This window comes from Lissotriton helveticus, chromosome 2_1, assembly GCF_964261635.1.
Source record: "Lissotriton helveticus chromosome 2_1, aLisHel1.1, whole genome shotgun sequence".
Lineage (NCBI taxonomy): Eukaryota > Metazoa > Chordata > Amphibia > Caudata > Salamandridae > Lissotriton > Lissotriton helveticus.
This window is the reverse complement of record NC_136059.1, coordinates 1,006,341,407-1,006,361,271: the sequence shown is the minus strand read 5'-3', so window position 1 is coordinate 1,006,361,271 and position 19,865 is coordinate 1,006,341,407.

Sequence of the window (19,865 nt, the reverse complement as noted above, 5' to 3'; positions counted from 1 at the left end):
AATATTTAGTGGAGACTATTCTTATTGTAATATTATTCCCTACTCTGGGCTTGTTCGTTGTGTTGTGCGTATTTACCTTAATTGCGTGTCAACGCGGTATCATGCGTGGGGTCTGTCGGCTTCACGGTGTTGGCCGATGATTGCCGTCCTCTTATCAGCAGTACGTGGACGCGTGGAATAACTGGAAGGGAGGGAAGGGACAACGGGGCCAGAGGTTGATACTTGGCTGTGTCAGACAGGGCATGTCGAGACACCCATTCGTGAAACGTGCGTATATGTATTTAGGTTCTTACCTGGTAGTTTTATTTTCAACGTGTTTCAATCGTGGGGTCCGGTCAGCGTTCGTCTGCAGGCGATCACGGGAGGGATAGATACAATGGCGCCAACTGGATTTAAGCAGGGCAGGTCACTGTGAGTGGTCAATCCATGTAGTTGTTTGGGGTGACATAAAGGTAGAGGAAGGACTATGCTTGTGGACGTCCTTATTCCTAGCGGTGAACTCGCCGCCATGTTGGAACGGTGAAGTGTATATTCATAGGTTTTAGAAGGTAGACAAATAAACATACCTATAGCTTTCAAATGCATGACTCCAGACGTGATAAAGTCAGAGAAATCACTGTCTGAATGTCTGCTTGGGTATGCGAGGTTTTGTATAATTGTGGCTGTTCGAAGTATTGTTACTTGATGTGGCACTGAAAGTCAGCAGACATGTTGGAGTGACTGGCACATTTTGGTTCCTGAATAAGTGTGTTGGGTGATTATTCTAGGACTGTCCAAATTGTTTCAGGGAGGACAACCAATTAGTAATGGTACATGCTGAGCAGTGCGCGGATGATCTGGGATTCTTGGGGGTTCTAGGGGGTGTCCATACAGTTTTAACCATGATTGTAAGTGAGTACTTGGTCCCACGGGATTTCGTTGTTCATCCCCTTGGTATATGTTTCCAAGGTGAATATCCAATATACCTCACGACATTTGCGTACCTGAGTGCTAAGAGTGCCCGATGTATTGTTGATTTTTTCTAAAATAAACCAACGAATATCATTCGAATTATGTTTGGCCTCTTGGTAATGTTTGACTAAGGGGGCTAGTTGTTTGCCTGTGCGAATGGCCGATCTATGCTCGGATAAGCGTGTGGACATCTTCCTGGCTGTTTCACCAACGTAGCCCTGATTACATGGGCATAGTAAAAGATATACTACGTTGGTGGTTTTGCAATTCGTTAAAGTTCGGGAACAAATGTTCCTATTGTTGAAATTCAGTTCTTTGGTTTCAACTGCAAATTGGCAGGCAGTACAGTTAAGGCACTTATAGTTGCCTATCACGGGTTGTTGATCAGTAAGTGTTCTTTGCCTGGGGATCGTTTTGATGTTAGGTTCCATTCTTGATCTTACTACCAAGTCTTTAAGGTTTTTGTTTTTTCGGTATGCAAACATTGGCTTAGCCAATTGGCTTTCTTTAGGTTACTTTCCGCAGTACCCTTCCTTCCATTTTTTGAAGAAATCCCCAATGTTTCAGCTCTACTAATTCGATTCCATATTGTAGAGTAGCTGGAACTTTTGCTCTAAAAACATCCAACAAGAGTGAGAAATGCCTCTTCCCGGTAGCATTGTATAACGAACATAACCCCATTCCATGGGCCAGTGCTTTGCGAGAGTTATGTTCGATGTGGGGGTTCTCACTAAGATTCGCTGATATTATTTTGCCTAAAAAGGTATAAGTTTTAACCACGTCGAGTTTTTGTCCCCCAATAAACCACTTATAACTTCCTGACCTACATTTTCTCTTACCAAAAATACACATGATTTTACTTTTCGATGTATTAATTTTCATATGATGTGCTACAGCAAATTGGTTCAATGCAAGCAGACGATTAGATAAACCCTTCGGGGTCAAATCTAAAACAAGTATATCGTCTGCATACATTAGAATAGATATAGCAGACCCTCCAATTATCGGTGCGAGTCCCTCACAAGCGGAAATAGAGGTTGGTAGGTCGGCCATATATAAAGAGAACAATATGGGCGCCAGTATACACCCTTGTTTAAGCCCATTCTGGGAGGGGATAGATGAAGTGAGACCCCTTTCCCCACCCTGTAGCACCTTACACCATGTGTTCGTATGCAGAGACCTAACCAGTTCAAGTAGGTATCCTGGCATACCCAACACGGCCAGCTTTCTCCACAGCGATGGACGATCCACTTTGTCAAACGCTGTGGAGAAATCAATAAATGCGGCATATATGCCACCACCACGGACACATACATATTTGTCAGTAATCACCTGCAGTAATGTCAGGTTATCTAACGTTCCATGTTCTTCACGGAAACCTGTTTGATCCATTGGTAAAATCATATTAGTTTCTGCCCATTCCACGATTAACATTAAAAGGCATTTAGCGAAAATTTTCCCTATTGCATCTAATAAAGCTATTAGACGATAATTAGATGGCATCCCCCGATCACCCTTTTTAAATATCGGAATTAATATACTTCCCCTCCAGGAATCGGGGACAGTTCTTGATAAAAAGCAAGCCTGAAATATTGGGAGAAGAATCCTACTCCAAGTAGTGACATCCTGCTTAATTATTGACATGGGGAGTTCATCTGGGCCCATAGCTCCGGTAGAGCGCATACTCATTATCACGGAAGCTATGGTTTTTTCAGTAGGGAGTATTATTTTTTGCTCACTATTTGGACACAAGTTACATATATCCTCCATCACACCGTTCGGAGCATATAATGTAGTCACAAATAGTGTCCAGACATCTTCGGCAATGGATATTGGACTGGGAGTTACTATGGAACCACAGCCTTTCCTTATTATGGACCAAAATTCTCTAGATTTATTATAGGTTAAAGCCTCTCTTAATCTAATCCAGAGAGAGTCTTCTTTTTCTCTTTTTAACTTAGATCTCAATCTAACTCTCCTACGTTTTAATAATGCTAACTGACGCTCATTTTCCCCAGATCTATTAAGATATTGTTTCCTGATAAGTTCATTTATCTCCCTATTCAGTAAAAATAATGTACTAGGAGAAAAATGAGGTCTTTTGGGATTTCCCTTTTTCTTGGCTAACCCAGTAATTTTTATAATGAAATTTTCGAGTTCTAAAAATTCTATACCCTCCCACTGATCAAGTTCAAGTAAGGTTTGGGCAAGGAGGTTTTGTACGTCCTTCATATTAGTAGAGCCCCAAAAACATCTACCCGACTTTCGATCAATGGAAAGATCTCTATTCTTTAGAGACCAAGAATTAGTTTCAGGGGGGTTTAATGAGATAGTTACATTAATTAGTTTATGATCGCTCAGAGGAGAGTGAGAGATCACCATGTCTTTAATAAAGGAGAACGTATCATAGTCCGTAATGGCGTAGTCCAAAATAGACTCACCCCTGAAAGATCCATGTGTATAATTAGCAGGAGTGTCTGAGGGCATTCTGCCATTAATAATAAGCCCTTCTACGAGGCTAAGTTCCTCCAAGAGGATCTTACCTCTTTTATTAGTTTTTATTCTAATAGGCCAAAGCGCTTGGGGTATATTATATGCTTCTTCCTTAAATATATTTCTAAACATGTCTAAAGTAGAGTTGGATAATTTGCTATTTAAATCGCCAACCAACAGTATATAGGGGGGGTGTTCAACCTCCAATAGTTGTTTAACATAGGAAAACATTCGCTTTAGAACTAGATTAAAAATTTCCTCGGGAGGAATATATACATTTACAATAACAAGCGAGGACCGAGTACCCACTTTGTCTAGGTTACAAATAGTTATAGACTGAAAAAGATTGCTAGAGTCTGAGAAATGAGTAAATTGCCATTGTAAAGAGGTGGATAAAAGACAAGCAATTCCACCTTTTGCATGGCCTTTTTTAGAAGGTTTTGCAGGAGCCTCCAGGACGAAATACTCTTTCCCTACATAGGGGAGATTTTTACACCATGTCTCCTGGAGACATATTACATCGGCGTTTAAAGAGGATAAAAAGTCAAATTTCTCAGGGCAATTATACAGACCAGCTGCGTTCCAAGAGACAATTTTTAAATTATTGTTAAAGATGTTGGAAGAGTCGTGGGTTACTCGCGGTATTAGTAGATAAAACCCCAGGTAACCAATTCCACATCTGATTGTCTTCTGTTAGAGGAATATCTGTGTTGTCAGGTAATGGGAGGACCTGGGACCTGGGATACCATTCGTTTACCTCTAGAGACCCAGATTTTTAGGTCTTTATTACAGGATTGATAATCATCCTGTGTGAATTCTTGAACCATTATCCACCTTTGTGGACCATTTCCTGAACCCGATGGTGAGGGAAATGCCTACCTTTCTTAAGGACACCAAAGATGTCCTTTGGATGCTCCCTGATATCGAATTTAATATGGCAACTGACCTTCTTGTCTCTTTCGATGTGGAATCGCTGTATACGTCGATTCCCCAGACTGAGACACTGGAGGTAATCAGCAACCTACTACAACATAGCGATCTGCAATCCATTACACCAGCACCATTCATAATTACTTTGGCAGAGATGGCGATGAAAGAGAATTATTTCAAATTCGAGGACACTACCTACCTACAAACATCAGGGACCAGCATGGGTAGTGTATTCGCTCCGAGTCTCGCTAATCTCTATGTCCATCAATTTGAACAGGCTGAAGTCCTTACTTCCAATAATCCCTACTATGTATCGCTTCGAGTTTGGAAGCGATACATAGATGACATCTTTTTAGTTTGGCGAGGCTCGGAAGCAGACCTTATGGAATTCCACCAGTGGCTGAACTCTCGTAACATCTATTTGAAATTTACGGTTGAATCCAGTAAGACACACTTACCCTTCTTAGATCTCACCATTTTGGCTACGTCAGAAGGTATGGGATCAGAATTATATAGGAAGCCCATGGCCCGTAATGCACTTTTAAGTTACGAAAGTTGCCATCCTCGGGCACTTAGGAACAACTTGCCCTTTGGGCAGTTTCTAAGGGTCCAGAGAAATTATTCTACCAAAGAGGCTTTCGATGTCCATTCCGCCAAACTGGCTGAACAACTGCGAGAGAAGAAGTATCCCAATAAGATCATACGCCAGTCCAAGAAAAGAGAGTCCAATAACAACCGCGACGCTCTTCTTGAACTGGCTGTACCCAAAGAGAAAACAGAGAGGATAACATTTGTAAACACTTTTCATACTAAGTCCAATCAGGTTCAGAGGATTGTGAAAAGACACTGGTCCATTTTGAATACTGGGGGTGATACCTTGCCCATGCCACTTTTTGCATTTAAAAGAGGGCAGAATATAAAAGACCAACTAGTACATACCAGACCGAAGAATAAAATCACAAAACAAGTTGGAACACTGTGGGGTCTTTCCCCGGTAGAAGGTCATCATCCTTGTGGCACTTGTTCCGTTTGTCCTCAAACTTCCAAATCTACTACTGTAGATATCGGTACAAGTAGACCATGGCAACAGCGGAAGTTCACAAATTGTAATAGTGAAAACATCATCTATTTAATCACATGCCCTTGCCTTAAAAGGTACGTAGGCATGACTACAAGAAAAATAAAGACTCGAATTTGTGAACATAAAAGCACTGTGCGCTGTCGTAAACAAGCAACCCGCCTAACATCACACTTTTTAGAAGCGGGCCATGGTCCTAATGATTTCACCTGGACGGTACTGGAACAACCCACGATTCCTGACGATTGCCCTGATGTAAGCAAATTTTTATTTAAGAGAGAACTAAAATGGGTTTATAAATTAAATACCGACAAAGGAGGCCTAAACTAGCCGATACCTTGGATGTCGTTATAGCCTATTACATTATTGTACTAGTATAAGCTTGTGTACCTGTGTACTCTTACACCCTTTGAGGTTGCTCTATCTACCTCTGTTCCTATGATGCGTCATTGTATGTACATCAAGCAGCATAAAGCAAAGTGATAGCCCATTGAGGTCGCTCTACCTCCGTTCCTATGTTGCGTCATTGGATGTATATCAAGCAGCATACAGTAAAGTGATAGCGTCCACTTATTGTTAAGAAATCTGATTGGATTGACAAATCTGATATTAGATAGACCAAAACGTCCATATTACGAAATCTGGGGTTTTGCACTACAAGTCCCATAATCCTTAGGTGTGTCACGTATGCGGAAGGGTGGCGCCTATCACTTGTCAACCTTAGAGACATTCGCTACTTTTAATTATTTTTAATTATATTATGCATCATACAGTAAAGTGATACCGCCTTTTTGTTAAATCTAACAGGATTGATAATTCTGATATCGAACAAACAGAGGACTGTCTTAATCTGTCCTCATTACGTTGCATTGCACTACATTCCCCACAAACCCTGAGGTGAGGTCACGTGTGTGGAAATGTGATTTCAACAAAATAGCCGCGCTGGAGACGTTCGGTGCCTCCCCAGATAGCGCAGAGGAACGCCGGGAGACACTGACGGATAGGTAAGGAGCGAATCCGCTCTTTGCTTCACTTTGTAAATTACTATGATTTTGTGGCTCTGATATTAACATGCACGGAGCCGGTCGCTCCAGCTATTCCAACCTAGAGAGGCTCCGTTTGGAGTGAAATCGTTGTAGCCACCTTTGCTTCACTTTGTTAGTTTTTGCGACGTTGTGACTCTTATACCACCATCAACGGCGCCGGCATCTTTGGCCATTCTTTGAGTGTTTGGACACAAATACTACCTGTCTTGCTCTGGTTCGAGTCACCTATCATGATTGTTTGTTTGGTACTTTGAACATAAGGGTACCACGAAATTGACATGTTTGCGTGATGTTACCCGAAAACAATTTTGAATAATCTTGATGCTTGTCTGTCGATCTGATGACGAAATCGAAGACTATTAATTTGTTACCCTCATGACTAAATTGACAACTTATAGTCTCTTCTCTGAGAACAGAGTGTTCGCTAGTAATATCACCTATCGAGTATTTTTTCTGACTACACTGTCAGGACTCTAATGAATAGACGAATGTTTACATGTATTACTTCTTTTAAACAGAGCGGTGCTCCTCATTACCTGAGCTGCAGCCAGGTGGGGCGAGGCGCCACTTCCACAAACATTGGGTGAGTGGCTATATACTAATATATATTTGAAGATGAACTGATAAATTTCAGAAATGACATATACATTACATATGAATGTACTATGAAATGTTTTTAATATTCTTTTTGTCTCTTTTTATTGTTTTACCTTTGACATGACGTTACTATAGGAGTTTGGTGGAATATTCATCCTGAAATGCAGGTGATATAATACCTCTTTTACTCTTTTTCACTTATTCTACAGCAGTAGCAACATCTAGGTCCTGACGAATGCAGTGGTACATTATCCACTTATGCAGAAACATGTTGACCATTAATTGCTGAACAGATATTTTGTTAAATCTGTTTCTATTTCACTTCATTTTAGATTTGGAGAAGCTGAGAGAAAACATTAAAAATCATACCTCTACTCAGCCTTATCCAATTTTATCTTATCACTACTCACACTTTTTGCACTGCTTTTTTTCAGTTGTCTACTTACATTTATTCTTTATCTTTACCACCAATTAACTGGTATTGGAGTCACAGGGTCCCCACAATATCCTTTCGACTGTGAAAGTCCTGTCTCCTGGGTAAGGAGAACCCACATGATGTAAAAAATGGCGGAACAGGTCGGCAACTGATGGGAAAATTTCAACCTACCCTTGAGGTTTTTCTTTCACAGCTCTACATGACCACGCATATTAGACTTAATTCTATTACACTTAATAGACTTCGTGGTTCCCACCTACTATAAATTAACACTTGTCATGTCATTGGTTTTCTTTGAATAGAGTTCTTTTCTTCTCTGACTCCTAGATACTTGTTGTGTATTAATTTATAGGTAGGGGCGTGTATCTAGTTTTGATTCTTTAAACCAGCCCTTGGACCCTCATTTCAAGATAGTGTGTATTACATAAGCATTTTAGTTGCCAGATTATTGCATCGGTCTCAGCCTGAATCGAAAAAGTTGTGGTGGGATCATGGAGTGACAGCTACTCCTGGAAAAAAGAAGAGAGACAGGCACTTACTTCAATATCAGGGGTGCCGCATGGACACACCTATTCTTCTCCCCGCCGGACCGCATATTAACGCGTCTCCGGCTGGTGACCGGTGTTATAGTTTCCTGTTTTTCCGCGTGGTCAGAAAGGCTAGACCGCGCGCATAAAGTGTAAAATGGCCGCCTCAGTTGGATCGGGGGCGGCCATGTTGGGTAGATACGCGGGTGGGCTCCATCGTATTTTACAAATGTACTCTTAGAAACATGTTATTGGGCACCTGAAGTAATTGTAATCTATAACAATTACTTCCTGGTAATTACAGTAGAGTTTAAGAGACTTCTTAGAATACCAAATACATTTTTTACAAAAATGTAAGAAACTGTATATGTATTGTATACCTCTGTTTCAAAATCATAAAAAGTCTTTGTAGTGTTTAAGTGGTGTTATTCCACTCAACTTGGCAGTTTTGGGGCAGGTAGGTGCTGTGTATTAGGGACCGGAGCGTGGGGTTCCCTATACTCCAAAACGAAATATGCACGCTGGGCAAAAATTCTATATGTACAGTGCATTTAGACCCAGGTTGATTAGTGCATATTAGTCAGAACGTGCATGGTGGTAAATCTGGTCACTATGAGCTAATAGTAGCGTTACGACCCATTTTGAGATGTGGATCTTTTTAAGTTCTTGGGAACAGAAAACCATCATTCATTATGTTATATCTGGTCGATATGAATTAATCATCTAATCTACATGACAGGTATTATTGGTATGAATCTTAAATTCAGGTGAAACTCCCCCAGGGTATATCGTCATTCAGGCCCTCTGTGTCTGTGCGGAGTCTGAACACCCATCGCTGTTCTCTCTCATGTAGCCTGTGCTCCAGGTTGTCTTTATTGTTGATATTCTCTAATACCACCAATCTCAAATCGTTGGGTGTGTGTTGATGATCAACAAAGTGTGAGGTCATCCTCATGGTGGCACGTTTGCAACTTATCTTGCTCCTGTGTTCCACTATGCGGGTACTCACTTTTCTAGTGGTCATACCGACATAGTGGAGGTTGCCTGGGCACGTAATGAGGAAAAACAACTCCATTTGTATTGCAGATTGAAAAATAGAGTAGGTCCCAAGTAGTTTTGTTATTGAAAAGAACTGTTTTTGTAGCCATGGTCAAATGGCAGACACTACAGTTACTGCAGGGGTAGTGCCCTGTCGGTAGTGGGTTTCTCCATGTGCTGTTCACCTTAGTTTTGGTAGTATTTGGTCGTGTGTGTACTAAGTGATTTTTTAAGTTCATGCCACGTCTGTGGCTGAACATCGGTTTTGGTATGTTAAGACCCCCGCTATTAAGTATGTCCCAGTGTCTTTTCACTGTTCTGGTGACTTGGTCTGAGGCCACATTATAGATGGTGATACAAATTTGTCTCTGAGGTTCTGAGTCTTTGGTAACTTTGGGTTCAAGGAGGGCTTCCCTGTTGTTGTTAGTGGCCCTTTTGCATGCCCTTACCACAAGTTGTCTTGGAAAATTTCGTTGTTGCAGTTTCTCACTCAGATCTTTTGCCAGCTTTTTGTAATCTCGTTTGTCGGTGCAATTCCTTCTTAACTGAAGGAATTGCCCGAAGGGTAGATTCTGTTTCAGATGCCGGGTGTGAAAGCTGTCAAACTGAAGAAGGCAGTTGCTTGCTGTTGGTTTAAAGTGTGTGGTTGTCGCCAAAGTGCCTTGTTGAGCTATTATATTCAGGTCTAGAAAGACTAGATGAGACCTGCTCATGGTGTGTGTGAATTTTAGAAATGGGTATTGAACATTAAGCCACAGTAGGAAAACATTGGCATCTTCTTCAGTACCTTCCCAAATTAATAGAACATCTTTTATATATCTTTTCCACTTTAGGATGTGGTGTAAATGGGGGTTGGTGTGTGTAGAATCTTATGTCTCTCCAAATGATGTACGTAGAGTCCGGCCACGCTCGGCGCAAAAGTGCTCCCCATGCTCGTACCATGTAGTTGGCGGTATAGGTTGTCCTCAAATCTAAAGAAATTCTCTGTGAGGGCGAGTCTGCAGCACTCAAGAACTACATGCCACGAGGTGTGGTATGCCCATTCATTCTCAAAAAGGACCTCCTCTAGTATCTCAAGGGTCTCTTTGTAGAGACTCTTTACATCCAAGCCAATGAGTATGCTGGATGTGGGGTCGAATGGTTGATCTTTGAAAAGGCACAATAACGCTTTGGTGTCCTGTAAGTAGGTGTCAGTCTTTTGTAAGATGGGGCGTAAGAATGCATCCGCAAACTTAGATAGGGGTTCTAGAATGGAACCTATCCCCGACACTATTGATCTCCCTGGTGGTTTTTCTTGATGCTTATGAATTTTAGGGATGGTATAGAAATAAGGGGTAACTGGTTTGGCATTTTCCAGAAAACCAGCTTCCTTTTTGCTCAACCAGTCATTGGTTACAGACTCTTCAATCAGGATCGCTATCTCAATTCGGAGTCTCTCAGTGGGGTCCTCCTTAATGAGTGTGTAGTTCCTCTCATCGGCTAGTAGGCGTAGGCACTCATCTCTGTAGTCTGTAGTGTTCTGTAACACAATGGCCCCTCCTTTGTCCGCTGGCTTTATAGTAATTGACTCATTGGTCGATAGTTGTCATATTGCCTTTTTTCCACGTTACTCGTATTGTGGAATACTACGATGGTCCTTGGATCCTTTTCTTTCACTTCGTTCATTATACCCTTTCCAAAAGCTAATACTTCCACCGGTAGGTTGACAGATGGTGGTGTAAAGTTGGATTATTTAATCCGGTGTCACTCCTTTGTTCATCCGTTGGTGCTTATTCCCTGAAGAAGACTTCAAGTTTTATTTTCCTGATGAACTCCTTGAGTTCACAACAGAGTCTGAATTTGTCTACAGAGGGAGTTGGAACAAACCCTAACCCCTTTTCCAATATTGCCAGTTGTGTCGAAGTCGGTGTCACATCTGTCGTTGGATATTCTGTGGGGCCCATGTTTCGGGTATGGCTCCTTGGTGTCTCTAGAGGTTGCGCCCACTGTAATTGTTGACCTTTTTTGTTTCTTCCTTGTTGTGTCCCCTTGCCATGGCCTAAAAAAGGCTGATTCTGTTGGTCTAGTCCTTGGTCCCATTGTTGGTATTGTTGTTGTTGGTAAGCCTGGGAGAATTGTGGGGGGCCATAAAAAACGGTGGTGATGGACCGAAGTGCTGTGGTCCTGAATAAATGGGCCAATTGGACGGTTGTCCTCTTTGGTATCTCCCATAGTTGCCTCATGCTCTCCTGGTACGCCGGTTGTTGTTGCGACTGTAACTCCTTGAAGAATCCGAGTTATCAGAGCTGGAGTCTGTTCCCTCGCTATCCGTGTTACTTTAGTCTTTTATTTACTGTTCCATAAATGTGTTAACGTTTGCTAATATTATGAGTTTCTGAAAGAATAATGTTTAGGCAAAATGATAGTTCTCCGTTTATTTATGTACTACATAAGTATTGTTTTTAGATTTCACATGTGGAAGATCTGACTTACTAGTACTAAACATCTGTTTTCTAACTTTATTAGGTTAAAAAAGTCTGTTTTATCCATTCCTATTGTATATGTTTTTTTTTGTTCTATCGTCCATCTAGTTGCAGTTTCAGGAGTCCATCTTTGCAGATAAATATAATGATGTTTAATCACTATTAAAACATTTTGAGATGTCCCAGTACTGCCTTGGTACAGAGAGTGAGGCACAGGCCAGAAAAGAAATATGAGGACAAACTTAGATGACTTAACATGCACTGAAATGAACTATCATTTTTTATACCAGTCGGATGATTGTTTACCTCCCTTTTTCACATGATCTTTGTGTGTGAAAGTAGGCATTAAGCCAATATCTCTCAACTGACTAAGTTTAAAGTTAACTTGCATGACTTGCAAATCACTCCCTTCATTTCAGTAACAGATTTGGCAGCCTGTTACTTTTGCCTTATGACAAAAAGCACAAAGAAATGTCATTTTATGTAGCAATCAGTGCACAGTTCATCTTTGTCCATTCCTTCTCTATTGAGAATGTGTTGAAGCACATTTTTTTCCCTATGTTAATTTAAAATGATTGCTCACATGAATGAATATGTTTCATCCCTTCTGTCGCATTTAACTACATTATATTTACTCGCAATGCATCTGCGTATAGTTAGAGCTACCCAAACTACCAATGTTTAATGGGAGCCTGGGAACTCTGATTTTGTTGAACAATTTGCAAAACGCGACTTTGGATTTGCTTGTCTATATACCAGGGACATTTAAATTGGTGTGTCGGCAACGCTGTATTACTGGCATTCCTCAAGGCACGCAACAAAGCGTGAATACGAAATCCCATATCACATGTATTTCTTCGCAGCTGGCTCAAACCCTACCCAGGGGAGAGCCGAGTCTTCCCTCCCCCACTTTACCATTTTCTGCGTCCCTTTTACTTTTAAATTACACCACTGACAACTTACTTTGGTGCCTTAAAAGGTCGCAGTTTATTAAACAGAATATGGTTGTACATTTCCAACTTTATTGATCATTCAAACATCCATGTTATTGTATATTTTCATTGTCTTTGTACCTTCCTTATCGTTATGCGTTTTTAGACATTACATTTTCACGGGGGCCCTTTTGGCCGGGCCTCTGTGTCTGAGGTTCTAGGCTTCAACTTGCTACCGAATTTGGCGGGTGTCCTTCTGGGCGTGCACGGGCTGGAAGTGCCATGCCGCTTGCCCTGGACCCCTTGTTGAGCCCTCGCTTGCTCTTCAGGGCCCCTGCTGTGTGGCATCCCAAATAACCTGTGTGAGCATTTCATCTACTTCCCTTGTCATTTAGCTGCTGCAGTACCCCTGTTATTAGGCATCCCAAGAGCCCTGCGGGAGCTACCCATCTACTCTGTCTATGACTGTGTGCCGCCATTCGCTCCCTCAGTGTTCCTGCCCTGAGGCATCCTCAGGACACTGTGTGAGCTTTTTATCTACCTCTTGAAAATTTCTCTCTTTTGTATATCTTTCCTGTGGTTTCTTCCGCCTCACCTGTACCCTGCGGCTGCGACGCCCGCTTCCTTTGGTGTGGGTGGGATTCACTTCTCCTTCCTGCAAGGGGGGGTTGTGCTGATTTCAGGCCTTGTGTCCCTATTTAACCCCCCCCGCTGCTGACCAATTCGCCCCCAGATTTGGGGGTCGCAAGCAACTTTGGTGCGACCAATCCTGGTTGCCCCTCTTTTTGGGTCTACCGTGATGGAAGGTTTCCCGCCCCCGGGTTAAATTTGTCCCGGGCCCTAATTGAGGCCATCTCGCCTTCCCCGGCCTGGGGTTCAACCCCACCCAGGGGCAAGTCCTCCCTCCCCACCTGACCATTTTCTGCATCCCTTTTACGTTTAAATCACACCACTGACAACTTGCTTTTCTGCCTTAAAACGTTGCAGTTTATTAAGCATAATATGGTTGTACATTTGCAACTTTATTGATCATTCAAACATCCATGTCATTGTATACTTTCACTGTCTTTGTACCTTCCTTATCGTTTTGAGTTTTTAGACATTATATTTTTGCGGGGGCCCTTTTGGCCGGGCCTCTGTGTCTGCTAAGGTAGGTAGGCAAAGGTAATGAACTCCTGAGGCGGAAGCCGGGAGCAACAGACGCTGATTTTTTAATCTTTTATAATTGTGTTGTGGTTATTATTCTGTGCGCTTTTAAAACTCACTGTAGCACTTTATTCTTGGGTGGAACCCTCGTGAGGCACTGACATCCCCGATCCTTCTCCACGCGCAGCCGAGTAAGGTGCTGCAGCGGGTCGCAGGAGGATCCCCGTCATCCCCGGAGCCTAGGCCACGCCCACTTCTTAGACCACGCCCCCTTTCCTACATAAGTCGCGTAGCTCGCTGAAACTCGCTGTAGGCAAAGGTAACGAACTCCTGAGGCGGAAGCCGGGAGCAACAGACGCTGATTTTTTAATCTTTTATAATTGTGTTGTGGTTATTATTCTGTGCGCTTTTAAAACTCACTGTAGCACTTTATTCTTGGGTGGAACCCTCGTGAGGCACTGACATCCCCGATCCTTCTCCCCGCGCAGCCGAGTAAGGTGCTGCAGCGGGTCGCAGGAGGATCCCCGTCATATCCGGAGCCTAGGTCACGCCCACGTCTTAGACCACGCCCCCTTCCCCCACCCATATAACGATGTGTCTTCCTCGGACGCGCAGCGGACGGGCGCAGCGGGTGCGCCGTCAGCGCGCCAAAGGCGCGCCAAAGGCAAGCCCGTCTGCGCCCGTCCATGACCGGTCGGGACCAGGGGCCACCCCCCCTACATCCCGCTCCCCACACATCAGGACCTACAGTCCAGAGTTCATCTATAATGTGAGGACAATAGGTCCGGTAACTTGTAGGCATACTTATACGTCCACCGAACTCCCTCCACACTGTTCCGGCTGCGGACATACATTCAGAACCAACAAGTCATTAGATACCAGACAGGAATATAGTATGTTCCTACTCAACTGTAGGTCTTTGCCAAAACTAACCCTGGGCGAACAACTACGCTCCGTTCGCGGAGCTTGCGGAGTTTTGGCAACTCCGCGTTCCACGGAGAACCCGAAGCTGTCGATTACTCCGCGATCCGGTGCGTAGCGTAGTTCTCGCGCGCTGAATAACATTATCGCGTGCGCGGCAATGGCTTACCTTGGCCCGTCGCGACCGCCTGGGTAGGTTCGCGCGATATTTGACGCGATCACGCACTTTGGCAGTGCGAACGAGAAGATGAGTTCCCGAACATGTCTAACACAACGCGAACACGTTACTTGTGACCCGGAACAGGAAATAAGGGAACGCAAGCGGGCGGGACAAACCTCTTGAGTAACTTAGCGCGCTAGCTATCTCGAGCATGCAGGCAGCGCCCCGAACACGCGCACCGCGCTCCCGAAGACAAAAAACGGCGCGCGAACGGGTCTAGCAAGCAACTACGCATGTCCGCGGAGCTACGCGTAGCTCGCGGAGTGCAAGTGCGTCTTCGCGTAGCTTCGCGGAGTGCGGCTACGCGAACTACGCCCAGGGTTAGCCAAAACACAGGACAGAAATCGCCCTCCTGTTAGAAGAACGCAAGCCCGATGCAGTCTTCTTGACAGAAACTTGGCTCACACCCCATTCTGAGCCAGACATAGTTACAGCCCTGCCCCCCGGTTTTCAAATTAACAGACTAGACCGAGCAGAGGGGACAGGGGGAGGTCTGGCAATCATACTCAAAGATCAGTATCGCTGCCGCACCACTCCCGAATCAATCCCGGAGTGTGAGAGTCTAACATTTAGTATAGACTTCTCTCCTAACAGCTCCTTTTCTGGCACTCTCGTCTATCGTCCTCCAGGCCCACCTAAACCTTTTCACAGATCACTCCCCACTATTCTAGCTGAACAAATTACAGTCACCTCTAATTTTACACTTCTAAAGGACCTTAATTTACACTTTGACACTACCCTTGATCATATTGCTATGGAACTGGTGGATGACCTAGCGGCATTACAATTAGATCAGCGGGTCACAGCCCCCACACACGCCAAAGGTCATTTATTGGACCCTGTTTTTAGCAATTGTATAGAGCTAGCAGTTGGCCAACCAATCGGCTTCCCCTGGACCGACCACTCCCTTATCCCTTTCACCTGGTCCACCTGCAAATTTACATCTACTATACCTCAAGTTAAGAACATGAGGAACTGGGCCAGATTACCCATTGAATCCTGGACTCACAATCTAGAAGCTACCTGTCCGTCTTACAACACAGACCCTAGCGTAGCACACCAGGAATACGAAGATTGGATCATAAAATCTCTCGAAACCTCCCTTCCACTTCGCAAGACTACACCTAAAAGGGCACATAAATCAGCCCCCTGGTTCTCAGACACCCTCAGAGACAAAAAACGTCTCTGTAGGAAATTAGAGAGATCATGGCGCCTGGATTACTTACCAGAAAAAAAGCTTTGATATAGAGAAGCAATTAAGGCCTACAAAGGCGAGATAAGGGTCGCTCAATCAGCTCACTTTGCCGATAAAATCATGGCAGCTAAATCCAAACCCAAGGAAATGTTCCACTTGGTGAAAAAATTAACCAAAGTGGCTAGCTCAGCCGCACCCCCTGCTAAGACTCGAGCCCAATGTAACGATCTAGCAGAATTCTTTTATAAAAAAGTCACTCAGATCTATTCCACGTTCCCAACGGCTGTCACGGATTTAAGAGCACATGACCAGGCACCACTGAGACAGCCCCCCCCCTCGGACAGGGTATTACTAGACCAATTCCCCCTCTAGATCTTGAAGCCCTTGACCAGCTAGCTCACCCAGTAAAATCAGGATCCCCACGTGACCCAGCTCCACCAGAAGCCATGATAAAGGCGAGCCAGGCCACCCTGCCTGTAATAATGAACTTATTAAACGCGTTCCATCTCATCCTGCACCGTGCCCATTGCTTGGAAGAAAGCCATGGTTCGGGCTCTGCTTAAGAAGCCAAATCTCGACCCAGAGGATCCTAGCAGCTACCGCCCAATTTCGCTTCTCCCATGGGATAGCAAGATTCTCGAGAAGCACATCAATGTCCATCTGATGAAGTTTCTCGAGAACAATTTGCTACTGGATGCCACCCAGACAGGTTTCAGACCCAGACATGGAACCGAAACCGCCTTACTGGCGGTCACCGAAGAAACCCGAAGGATTCTGGATCAAGGAGGATCAGTGGCAGTGGTCCTTCTGGACCTAAGTGCTGCATTTGATACGGTCAATCACGCCACTCTGTTGAACCGCCTATCTAATATAGGAGTAACAGGCAATGCACTTAGATGGCTCGAATCATTTCTGAGCAACAGATCGTTCCAGATTTTTGACGGGGATACGGTGTCTGCCAGCAGATCACTGAGCTGTGGGGTACCGCAGGGCTACTCCTTAAGCCCTGCGCTATTTAACATTTACATGAAACCACTGGCCGAGGTCGTCCAGCCGTTTGGTATTAAGATCATTTCATACGCTGACGACACTCAGCTAGTGGTTTCCTTGGCGCAGAAGGCAACAGACCGCCCTCATCAGGTCTTATGAAATGCCTGGAGGAAATTAAGGAATGGATGACAACGTCTTCCCTAAAGCTCAATGGGGATAAAACAGAGCTGATGCTTCTAGGACCAACATCTCCAGTACCATTCAATTCCCTCTGGCCCCCATGTCTGGGCACTCCCCCAACACCTAAAGATAACATAAAGAGCTTAGGGGTATGGCTTGATAAGACCCTTTCTTTCAACACTCAGGCCATCAAATTGTCTGCGACCTGTTTTGGCCTCCTCAGAATGTTGAGGAAAGTTCTCCAGCTTCTACCTGTGGAGGCCAAGCAGGTTGCAGTCCAGGGTCTGATCCAGTCCCGGCTGGACTTCAGTAATGTCCTTTACCTTGGTGCCCCGGAGTTCACACTGCGAAAGCTCCAGGTAGTCCAGAACTGCGCAGCTCGCACCCTGCTGCAGCTGCCTCGTAGACAATCAGTCAAATCCGGTCTTAGTAAGCTGCATTGGCTACCGGTTCGACAGAGAATTGCCTTCAAGGCAATGTGTATCTCTCATCAGGCTTTCTGGCTGACGGGACCAGTAATTAGCTGTAATCTAATAGCTCACTACCACCCGACCAGAAATCTCCGCTCCTCCCAGGCCTTTCTAGCCCCAATACCCAAAGTAAAAAGAGCAAGAGCTGGTGGCAGGATGTTTGCACTAAACGCTGCCAAGCTGTGGAACTCTCTCCCTCTTCAACTTCGATCCAATTCCAATCTGCTGTCATTCCGGAAACAATTAAAAACCTTCCTGTTCACTACCCCCTGTTAATTCTTCTGGCTGATTCCTTTTAAGTGTTTGTTACTACTAGCCTGCACTAGCGCTTGGACGCCCCTGGGCAGCAATTGCGCTCTATAAATTCACTTTTCATTTCATTTCATTTCATTTCATTTCATTTCATTTCTGCGGTTCTAGGCTTCAACTTGCTACCGAATTTGGTGGGTGTCCGGGCTGCAAGTGCCGTTCTGCTTGCCCTGAACCCCTTGTTGGGCTCTCGCTTGCTCCTCAGGGGCCCGCCATGTGGCATCCCAAGGACCCTGTGTGAGTATTTGATCTACTTTGCCTGTGTCCTTGTCATTTATCTCATTCAGTACCCCTGCTATTAGGCATCCCAAGGGCCCTTTGGTAGCCTCCCATCTACTCTGTCTATGGCTGTGTGCCATCATTTGCTCCCTCAGTGCCCCATGCTGTCAGGCATCCCAAGGACACTGCGTGAGCCTTCCGTTTACCTCTAGTAATTTTCTCTCTTTTGCATATCTTTCTTGGATTTCTTCCGCCACGCTACCTACGGTTCTTTGACCGGAGGTAGCTCCCTCTGCTCTCCCTTCTCCTCCTCCTCCACGAGAAACCCATCTGTTTTATCACCTGCATGGTATTTAGCAATAACATGTTCCGTCTCTCATCATGTGAATACAATAGTCTGTTTGTCTTAATAGGGGTGGGGGGCCTGCCCCTTCCCCTACCCCTCTCTCTGCTGCCCCCGGCTCCTTACTTTTTTGTGCCTCTTTTTTCCTTGCCAGCCCCTGCCCATAGAGCCTGTCTGCAGCATGAGGCAGGATGGTTGCCCCCGCAGGTCCCGCATGCGTGATTGAATCTACAGGCAGCCCCCACTTACATTCATCCTTGTCATAGTTCCAACAAGACATTCCTGACTCACCCCCATTCTGGTTCTTTCCTTTGAAAAATTGTCCCTCCCCTTCGTATTTATCTTGTGCCCCACAGGGATAAAAAGTGGGCTCCCTTGAGATCACCCCCTCTATGGCAGCCACCATGTGAGTTGTAAACCCTTCCATGTCTTGACAATCCCACTCAATGACTAGCCATGTCTGCATCTTCTCCCTGAAGCCCTCGTCGTATTTTAACAAGGCGTCACCCTGGTACTTTTGTTGTGCGTCCTGCACCCTTTGTTCATATAAAATGAAGGATGCTGCACTCTGGGGGAACTTTTCAATGACTACACAGGCCAGTATCCTTAATGCCCTCAGCCAATTCTCAAATTACCTTTTTTTCTGGGCTTGTGCCTGTCCCTCCCATCCTCTTTTTTTTGTCATGCGACATGAGGTCCAAGCCTGCCTGGCGCACCCCTAGCAATGAAAAAATGTCTATAAATTATTTCCTCCAGATCCGTTCCTTGACATTTAATGGGATGAGGTTGGCAAGCCCAGGGAGTCTAGTACTTGTGGGGAGGTCATCTGGGGAGGGGCGTATATATTCGCTGGCGGGTTTCCTTCCTGGATCCAGGCCCACCCCTGCCCCGCTTTCTCCTGCAGTGCTACCTTTGTGTGCCGCCCCCCTTATGGTCCCGTCCGTCCTTGTCTCATTGCTCTGTTTCTCCTGTCTGGTTTTTCCCGCCCCCTGCCTGTCTTCCCTTTTGGGTCCCCTTTTCTCTTTTGCAAAATGGTTTAAATTGGAGTGGGGCTCATGATCAGACTTTCCAGGAGAGTAAGGATGCAGACCACCACACCAGTGCACGTCAGGACACTTAGCACGCCACAGGGGTGAAGCTTGCAGGGAACTCTGAGGAAAATGCAGAGGCTTCGAAGTCGGGATACCATTGACTGCCGTCAGGAGGGGCTGCGGCTTCGGAGCTGCAATACCATTGGCCACCCTCAACAGGGACCGAGGTAAAGACCTCTCTGCCTCCGCCATTCATAGCGACCTTTGTACTGAGGGAACACTCAGGAAGCAGGGTGCCAAAAAGTCTAGGTGAGGCTGCGAAGCTGAGCACCATGGCATGGTGTTGCTGGG